The sequence below is a fragment of the Ornithorhynchus anatinus genome, chromosome 7 (assembly GCF_004115215.2).
Source record: "Ornithorhynchus anatinus isolate Pmale09 chromosome 7, mOrnAna1.pri.v4, whole genome shotgun sequence".
NCBI lineage: Eukaryota > Metazoa > Chordata > Mammalia > Monotremata > Ornithorhynchidae > Ornithorhynchus > Ornithorhynchus anatinus.
This window is the reverse complement of record NC_041734.1, coordinates 51,544,888-51,554,347: the sequence shown is the minus strand read 5'-3', so window position 1 is coordinate 51,554,347 and position 9,460 is coordinate 51,544,888.

Below are 9,460 nucleotides of genomic sequence, written 5' to 3'. Positions count from 1 at the left end.
GTCAAGCGAATCCCGGACAGAGCCAGGCTCACTCGTTTACAGGGAAGCAAGAAAGCTGGGTTTGATTTTTCTCCTCAAGTAACTGTACGAGAAATGATAAAATGTCCCTTCATCTATCAACACCAGCAAGTTGGCAACATCATTATAATTATTATTATTATCCTTTGTCAGTAGGCCAGCACTGACAGGTTGTATGTGTTCAATTTGTAAGAATCAGGCATGAGGTTTTAAGTAAAATAACTCTAATTACCCATTTCGCCCAACGCTTTCCTGACAAAGTACAATGATGTTTTTTACCCCATTATGAACAAACCAAAGGCTATTTTAAAAACAGCAAAATTCTTCATCCTTCAGTTTTGTTGTTAATGATTTTTGTATCAGGTCATGGGAAAAGTAGGTAGAAGGCTGCGACTTTGGTTAAAATATGAAATATCTGAAAAGATATCATATGGCTGCAACCTTTCATTTTTTTTTTGATGGTTTCACTGTTAGTATAGCACTTTCCATTTTCGTCTCCATATAATTTTTACCAGGAGAAAAAACTTCAGAGGAGGGCACTGAGATGATGAGAACAGAGCCTGATTTGGGGGAGGGAGAGGGGTGGGTATGTGGAACCAGAGAATGGTTTTCAGTGGGGTGAAATTTGATTGGCATTTGTTGCTGCTTATCAAGCTTTAGTGCCACACCAATTTCTTTGACGAGCCCATCCATTGGGTAATTACCCAGCTTTCTATCAATCATTATATTTATTGAGCACTTAGGTATCGAGCACTGTACTGAGCGCTTGGGAGAGTACAATATAACAGATTGGTAAACACATTCCCTACCCACGACGAGCTCACAGCAGGATAGGCCAGTTCATTATGGACTCAACTCTTTGTGGGACGGGGACTTTGTCCAACCTGATTATCTTGTATTGAACTCGGTGATTAGTTCAGTGCTTGGCACATAGTAAGTGCTTAACAAATACCACAATTATTATTTATCATCATCATCAAGAATGGTATTTATTTAGTGCTTACTCACTGCAGAGCACTGTGGTAAAAGCTCAGGAGAGTACAACAGAGCTGGTAGACATGTTACCGGCCCATAATGAGCTCAGAGGGGCAGACAGATATTAATATTAATGAATAATACTATTATTAGCCACAATTCTGAAGGGGAAGGGCAGTGACTGCTGTTTTACTCCTCAAGGTTAAGACATATTAACGTACTTGGTTGAAAAGGCATGGTGTAGTGGATAGAGCACAGGCCTGAGAGTCAGATGGTCCAACATTTCTCTGCTGTGTGATCTTGGGCAAGTTACTTCACTTCTCTGGGCCACAGTTACCTTATCTGTAAAATGGGGATTGAGAATGTGAGCCCCACATGGATAGGGACTGTGTCCAACCCAATTTTGTTTGAATCCACCCCAGTACTTAATACAGTGCATAGCACATTGTAAGCACTTAAATATATAATTATAATAATGTTAATGTTGGTATTTGTTAAGCGCTTACTATGTGCAGAGCACTGTTCTAAGTGCTGGGGGAGATAGACGGTCATCAGGTCGTCCCACATGAGGCTCACGGTTAATCCCTATTTTACATATGAGGGAACTGAGGCACAGAGAAGTGAAGTGACTTGCCTACAGTCACACAGCTGACAAGTGGCAGAGCCGGGAGTCGAACCCATGACCTCTGACTCCGAAGCCCGGGCTCTTTCCACTGAGTCACGCTGTTGTTCCAAGCACTGGGGTAGATACAAGTTAATCAAGTAGGACGCAGTCCATTGCCCAACATGGGGCTCTCAGCCTTACTCCCCTTTTTACAAATGAAGTAACTGAGGCTCAGAGAAGTGAAGTGACCTGCCCAAGATCACACAGCTGACAAGGGGAGGAGCCAGGATTAGAATGCACGTCTTTTAGGCCCTTACTCTATCCACTAGGCTATGCTGCTTCCCTTCCCATTCCCAGCTTGTTATCGACAAGTGGGACTGGGTCAGGGAGGCAGGGCTACCAACTAGAAAGGGGATGGGGGACGGGATGACTACGGCAGCGGTGGGTTTTCTATAAGAACAACGGCTGCCGTGGTTAGCGTTCAAACTAAGATTTTAAAAAAAAACCTAGCGTGCAGCGCTTGGGAGGACTGGGGATATAAGGGAGGAGGATATTGATTTGGGGATAGGGGAACAGGTAGGTCATTAGGGATAGTGTGCCTGAACAGCTTGGCCACCACGTTTAAGTTGCTTTGGGAACGGGATCTAAATAATTGCACGTAAGTCTTTGGGGGAAAAGTACCCCACGAAACAGCTATATTTAACGCTAGCAGTGAGGTCTAGTGGAAAGAGCTCAGTCCTGAGAGTCAGAGGATTGGGTTCTGATCCTGGCTCTGCCAATTGCTTACTGTGTGACCTTGGACAAGTCACTTCACTTATCTTTGCCTCAGTTTCCTCCAATGTTAAGTAGGGATTAAATACCTGTTCTCCCTTATTGTGAGCCTCATTTGGGATAAGGACTGTGACCAAACTGATTAACTTGTATCTACCCCCGTGCTTGACACACAGTAAATGCTTAAAAAATATAATAATAATAGTGATAATAGTGATAATAATAATAATGAATATTATCATTTCACAATTCCATATCTCAGTTTTCTTCATATGTAAAATGGTGATTAAATATGTGCTTTCCCTAATCCTAACCCCTGTGATTGCTATGCGGGACAGGGATTTTGTCTGACTTGATTATCTCATATCCACCCAGTGCTTAGTACAGTGTTTGGCACATATTAAACACTTGGCAGATTCCACTACTATTATCATTAGCAGTAGTAGTATTATATATCCCATTTTTGAGGAACATAACATCTGTGTTATGGGGTGGGCTTGTACAAAGCGCAATACAGAGAAATCCATCAGACGTAGTCACTGACCCACGGGGGACTCTCGATCTAAGTGGGCGAGGATAACACTCAGAACAAATCATTACCAAGTGCAGCCACCAAAAGCAGGTTAAATATCCCAATAAAATTAAAAATAAACATGCTAACTGTAAGAAAGTGAACAGTTGAAAGAGCTTGGAGAAGCCACATCTCAGGTTCTTCACCACTCACGACAAACAGTCTTTGGTCACAGACTGATGTTCTAAAGGTTGGGATGATGGGTTTCTCTGGGGTGGGTGGGGTAGGGCAACTTGGCTCCTATGCCAGGTTGCTATGCTATGAGAAGCAGAGTGGCTCAGCGGAAGGAGCCCGGGCTTGGGAGTCAGAGGTCATGAGTTCAAATCCCGGCTTTGACACTTGTCAGCTGTGTGACTGTGGCCAAGTCACTTCACTTCTCTGCGCCTCATTTCCCTCATCTGTAAAATGGGGATGAAGACTGTGAGCCTCACGTGGGACAACCTGATGACCCTGTATCTCCCCCAGCACTTAGAACAATGCTCTGCACATAGTAAGCACTTAATACCAACATTATTATTATTATTATTATGCCGTGGGGTGGGAAGGGAAGACCAACTCCACAGCCTCCAGACTTGGGGTATTCTGGTGCATGTAGATCCAGGTCTGAACGACGGCAAAGATCTTCCCCATTTTGCAGAACCGACAAGCTAGATCACAATAACAGAGGTGAAGGCATACAGGAGCAGAGCTGATTTGGGGAAAAAGTTGGCCAAACAATCCAGGAAGCAGCTTTAGAAGGGATAAAGCGTACTAAGTGGAAGACCCTGAATTTCAATGAAGTGGCTGTGACATGTAATCAGAACAGCGCGGCAGTGTGATGTGTATGCTAAGTGTAATTGATAATGGCAAGTCGTAGAGTTTTCTTTATAGCAATTGAGGCAAAGAGCAGAGTGGTTTCCAAAAGAGAGAGGAAAAAAAAAATAGAAAGTGTCTATCATTTTCCTTTCTGCTTGTTTTCTTCTCGCAAGTGGGATGTGGTTAGACAATCCCACTGTCCTTCAGTGCCTAACATGTTCTCCAAATCAATCATATTTATTGAGTGCCTGCTTTGCGCAGAGCACTGTACCAAGCGCTTGGGCATGTACAATACAGCAGTGTTGATAGTTGGTAATGTTCCTTGCCCACAAGGAGCTTACAGTCCAGAGGTAGGAGCTTATATTCTAGAGGGAACAACTGGAGATGAAAAAATATCCCTTTTTGCTACTGACCACAGTAGATTTGGGCAGCAGGAGGTCACTGTAAGCCTATTTCATACTAAGTTTAAATTACTCATGTGGTCCGCTCAATTTCAGTCCTGGTCTTTCCTGAACTGCATCAGCCTCCTCGCTGACTTCCCTGCTTCCAGTCTCTCCCAACTCCACTCCGTACTTCTCTCTACTGCCCAGATCATTTTCCTCAAGAAGACTTCAGTTCAAATTTCTCCACTTTGCAAACACTTCCATTGATTGCCCAACTACCTCCGTATCAAAGAGAAACTCCTTATCATTGTCTATAAATCACTCAGTTCTTCCACCTGCTACGTTAACTCACTGAGCCCACTATAGTCCAGTTCACCCCCTTTACTACTCTAACGCCACTTTACTCACTGAACCTCGATCTCATCCATCTCACCACTGACCCCTTGTCCACATCCTCATCCTGGCCTGGAACTCTCTCGCCCTTCATATCTGACAAGTGATCACTCTCCCCACCTTCAAAGCCTTATTAAAATCACGTCTCCTCAAAGAGGCCTTCCCCAACTCTCTCTTCTTTATGAAATGTCTATGAATTTAGGTTTGTACCCATAAAGCTCCCTCAGGTCCACTGCACTTACGTGCATATCGGCAATTTATTTATATTACTGTCTGTCACCCCCTCTAATATTTGTGGGTAGGGAACATGTCTACCAACTCTGTTGTATTGTACTCTCTCAAGGACTTAGTACAATGCTCTGGTTATAGTAACCACTCAGTAAGTTCCACTGATTGTTATTCAGATTCAAGAAGGCCAGAACCTAAAAATTTCTATCACAGAGTAAGCTGGGTTTAAGTTTTGATAACAAAAATAATTTACAAGTCAGTCACAGGATCCCTTGATGTATATTATTTTAAGTGGCCCTGTAAAAGTTAATATTAAGTTCCTTACTCTGAGAGGTTTAGAATTTTTCTCATCCCGTCAGGATCTTCATCTGTTATTCTTACAATTCCCTTTCAACTGTTCACTTGGTTTCAGGGTCCTGAGGAAGGATTTGTTAATACTGACAATCTCCTTTGAGTAATTAATTTTAATGTTTTCCTCTCTTCTCTCTTTCCTCCCCCTCCTCTCTCTTGTTCTATTTCTCTGTTCCTCTTGGTTTTTATCCCTCTTCTTCCCTTTCTCTTTTTTCTTTCTCTTTTCTTCCCCTTTCTTTTGTTTTCTTTCTATTTTTTTTTCTCTTTTTATTTTTCCTCTTTTCTTTCTCCCTTTCCCTGTTGTCTCATTCTATCTTTTCTCCCCTTTACTTTTTTTCTCCATTTTGTTCTCTTTCTTTTTCCCTCTTTGACTTTTCTTTTTTCCTCTCTCCTCATTTATGTTTCTCCATTCTTTTTTTCACTCCTTTCTTTTTTATCTCATTCATTTTTTTCTTTCTCTTTCCTTTTCTCTCTCCAGTTTTACTTTTCTTCCTCTTTTCTCCTCTTTTCTCTTCTCTTTCTTTTATTCCCTGTTTTCTTTCTTTTATTTTCTCTTTTATTCTCTCCTTTTCCTGTCTTGTTTCTTTTTTCTCTTCCCTTCTCAACTTTTCTCCATTTCACTTTCTCTTTCTCCTTTTTCCTTTATTTTTTATCTCCCTCTTTCTTTTTCTTCCCTCCCTTTCTCTTTCTTCTCTTACTTTTTATCTACTGCTCCTTTCTTTTGTCCTCTTTTCTCTTCCTTTTTCTATTTCCCTCTTCCTCTCTTTTCTCTCAACCAATTTATCTCCTTCTCTCATTTTCTTATTGTGTTCTTTCACCTTTCTTTTCTTTCTCACTCTGTGAAGGACCGGGACTGGACATTTTATTTGACCTCACAAAATTCTTCAGGCGCCTTTTATCTACTTCTCATTGCTTCCCATCATTATGGGAAACCCTTTCCATACAATGAATACCATCCTAGAGACTGTAAGCTCCTTGTGGCCAGAGAATATGTCTACTAACTCTGTTACACTGAACTCTCCCAAGTGCTTTGCACACAGTATATACTCAATAAATGTGTTTGACTGACTGATGAATGGAGGTCAATTCTGGACAAAACTAGTGAACTTAATGGCTAAATTTTTAGTGAGGGAAAATAAGCACTAAGCAACAGGAACAAAACTTGCTACCTCTTCTTTTTGAGTACAAAACAAATAATATGTCAGAAAAAGAATGTGATGCTTAACTTGAATAACTACACAACTGCATGACTCATTTCCTTTAGTCAGCCATTGAGTCACTGCTCATCTTTGTGGTTCACGATCTGAGAGATAAGTCTCATCGATGAACTTCTGAAGTACCTAATGTTCTTTTTATTTAAGTATGAGAGGAATTTAACTACTTCCTTTCAGATGCCCTTTTTAATTTTATAACTATACTATAGATGACTCAAGGGAGGGATATTGTATTTCTCCTGAACTGAAAACTTTCTGGTTCAAAGAAATGTCCCCTTTGGTCTCAGCTTAATTGTTCAAGTTAGAAATGGACTTCCTGAAATCTGTCCTGATAAGTTCCAAGTTCTAAACAGGGTACAGGGTCTCCACCTACTAACGCTTTATTGCGATGTCTGACTTTACTGTAGGCGTCACTTGGCTCTCGAGCCACAGTAACCCCATAGAGAAGCAGCGTGGCTCAATGGAAAGAGTCTGGGCTTGGGAGCCAGAGTTCATGGGTTCGTATCCCGACTCTGCCCCTCGTCAGCTGGGTGACTCTGGGCAAGTCACTTAACTTCTCTGTGCCTCAGTTCCCTCATCTGTAAAATGGGGATTAACTGTGAGTCTCACGTGGGACAACCTGATTACCCTGTATCTACTGCAGCGCTTAGAACAGTGCTCTGCATATAGTAAGCACTTAACAAATACCAACATTATTATCCTCTTCCTAGGATTGCTAGCAAAAATGCCAGTTATACTTGTGATATTTGTTAAACGGTCACTTTGTGCCAAGCAATGTACTACGTGCTGGAGTAGGTACCAGATAATCAGATTGGACAAAGTTCCTGTACCACACGGAGTTCATAGTTTAAGTAGGCAGGAGGACAGGTGTTGAATCCCTATTTTCAGATGAGGAGACTGTCTCCCTGTCCATTGTTCCATGACAAAATGGTTATTTTTTCTCTCTCAGTTGATTCTTTTTTTGATCCCATAATAAAAAGGTAAAATCTTCTAGCCAGCCTCTTGTGAGCCTGCCTTGGATGAACTGGGCAATATTTACAAAGAAGCAGCATGGCCTATGGATTCTATTTATTGCTATTGTTTTAATGAGATGGGCATCCCCTTGATTCTATTTATTGCTATTGTTTTTGTCTGTCTGTCTCCCCCGATTAGACCGCAAGCCCGTCAATGGGCAGGGACTGTCTCTATTGCCGATTTGTACATTCCAAGCGCTTAGTACAGTGTTCTGCACATAGTAAGCGCTCAATACATACTACTGAATGAATATTGAATGAATAGAGCACAGGCTTGGAAGTCAGAAGGACCTAGGCTCTAATAGCAGCTCCGCTGCTTGTCTGCTGTGATACCTCAGACAGGACACTTAACTTCTCTGGTCTTCGGTTACCTCATCTATAAAATGGGGAGGGAGACTGTGAGCCCCACGTGGGACATGTACTGTGTCCGACTTGATTAGCTTGTATCTCCCCCATGGCTTCGTAGTGTACCTGGAAAACAGTAAGCGCTTAACAGACACCATTTAAAAAAATTAAAATGAGCCCTTTCCCATCTGTAAATAGGACGGCTCAGATTGCTGCCTTTTCAGGGAGGTGAACAGCACCCCAGGGTGTCTACTTGCAATAGATCTTAGTTTGTTTTTTTTTAATGATATTTCTTAAGCACTTATTAGGTGCCAGGCACTGAACTAAGCACTGGGGTAGCTACAAAATAATCATACGGAGCTCATATTTGACAGATGAGGTAACTGAGGCACAGAGAAGTTAAGTGACTTGCCCACCATCACACAGCAGACTAGTGGCAGGATTGGGACTGGAACCCAAGTCCTTCTGACACCCAAGCCCATGCTCTAACAGGCAACACTGTTTCCCAATCTTCTCAGCAAGAGGATATTATTATTATAATTATTCCAGCACTTAGATCAGTGCTTGGCACATAGTAAGTGCTTAAATACCATCATTATTATTATTATTATTCATTAAATACTTATTGTATGCCAAGCACTGTACTGTAGAGACAAGACTGGTTGGACACAATCCTTGTGGGGCTCACAGTCTAAGAGAGAGGGGGAAGAGGTACTTAATCCCCATTTTACAGATGAGGTTACTGAGGCCCAGAGAAGATAAGTGACTTTCTTAAGGGCAAACAACAGGCAGACGGACGAGATGGGATTTGGACAAGTGTCCTCTGGCTCTCAGGCCTGTGTGCTTTCTACTAGGCAACGTTGTTTCTCATGCTCTTGAAAGGTTTTTTCAATAGTGTATGGACAAAACTGAGCCACCCACATTACTTTGCCCCAACCTTTTCCGAGCAGCCACGTATTGCAGGACAGCTAATCAAGGTTAGGGTGATAGTTTGGCACTGGGGAACCAAGTATTTCTGTCACCCGCCATTGACAAGTGGAGCACCAGTGGCTTGGAGAACCCAGGTATTTTTTTCCTTTGGAGAGCAGGGACCTTGTCTACTTCCCACCTATGTATTCTCTCCTAACGCTTAGTACAGTTCTCTGCACACAATAAGCACTTAATTAATATCATTATTATGCCATACCTCTACTACTGAAATCAGATCCCTGGGTGGTGAACTCGAGGATGGGCCTTGGCTTTCAACAAGTTTTTTTTTGGCAAGGTTAGAGCTGATTCTCAGGACTCTGTACTAAAGCCTTGGGGAAGTAGCACAGCCTACTGGATAAAGCTGAGGCCTGGGAGCCAGAGGACCTGAGTTCTAATCCCAGCTCTGTCATTTGCTTGCTGAATGACCTTGGGCAAGTCACTTACCTTCTCTGTACCTTGGTTTACTCAGCTGCAAAATGGGAATTAAATATCTATCCTTCCTCCTACTTAGACTGTGAGCCCTGTGTGGGACAGGGACTGTACACGGCCTGATTAACTTGCATCTACCCCAGCTGTAGGCAGGGAATGTGTCTGTAGTAATGTTATATATTTTTATGACCCTATTTATTTTGTTACTGAGACGTACATCCCCTTGATTCTATTTATTGTTATTGTTTTTTGTCTGTCTCCCCCCGATTAGAGTGTAAGCCCGTCAATGGGCGGGATTGTCTCTATCTGTTGCTGAATTGTACATTCCAAGCGCTTAGTACAGTGTTCTGCACATAGTAAGCACTCAATAAATACTATTGAACGAATGAATGTTATATTGT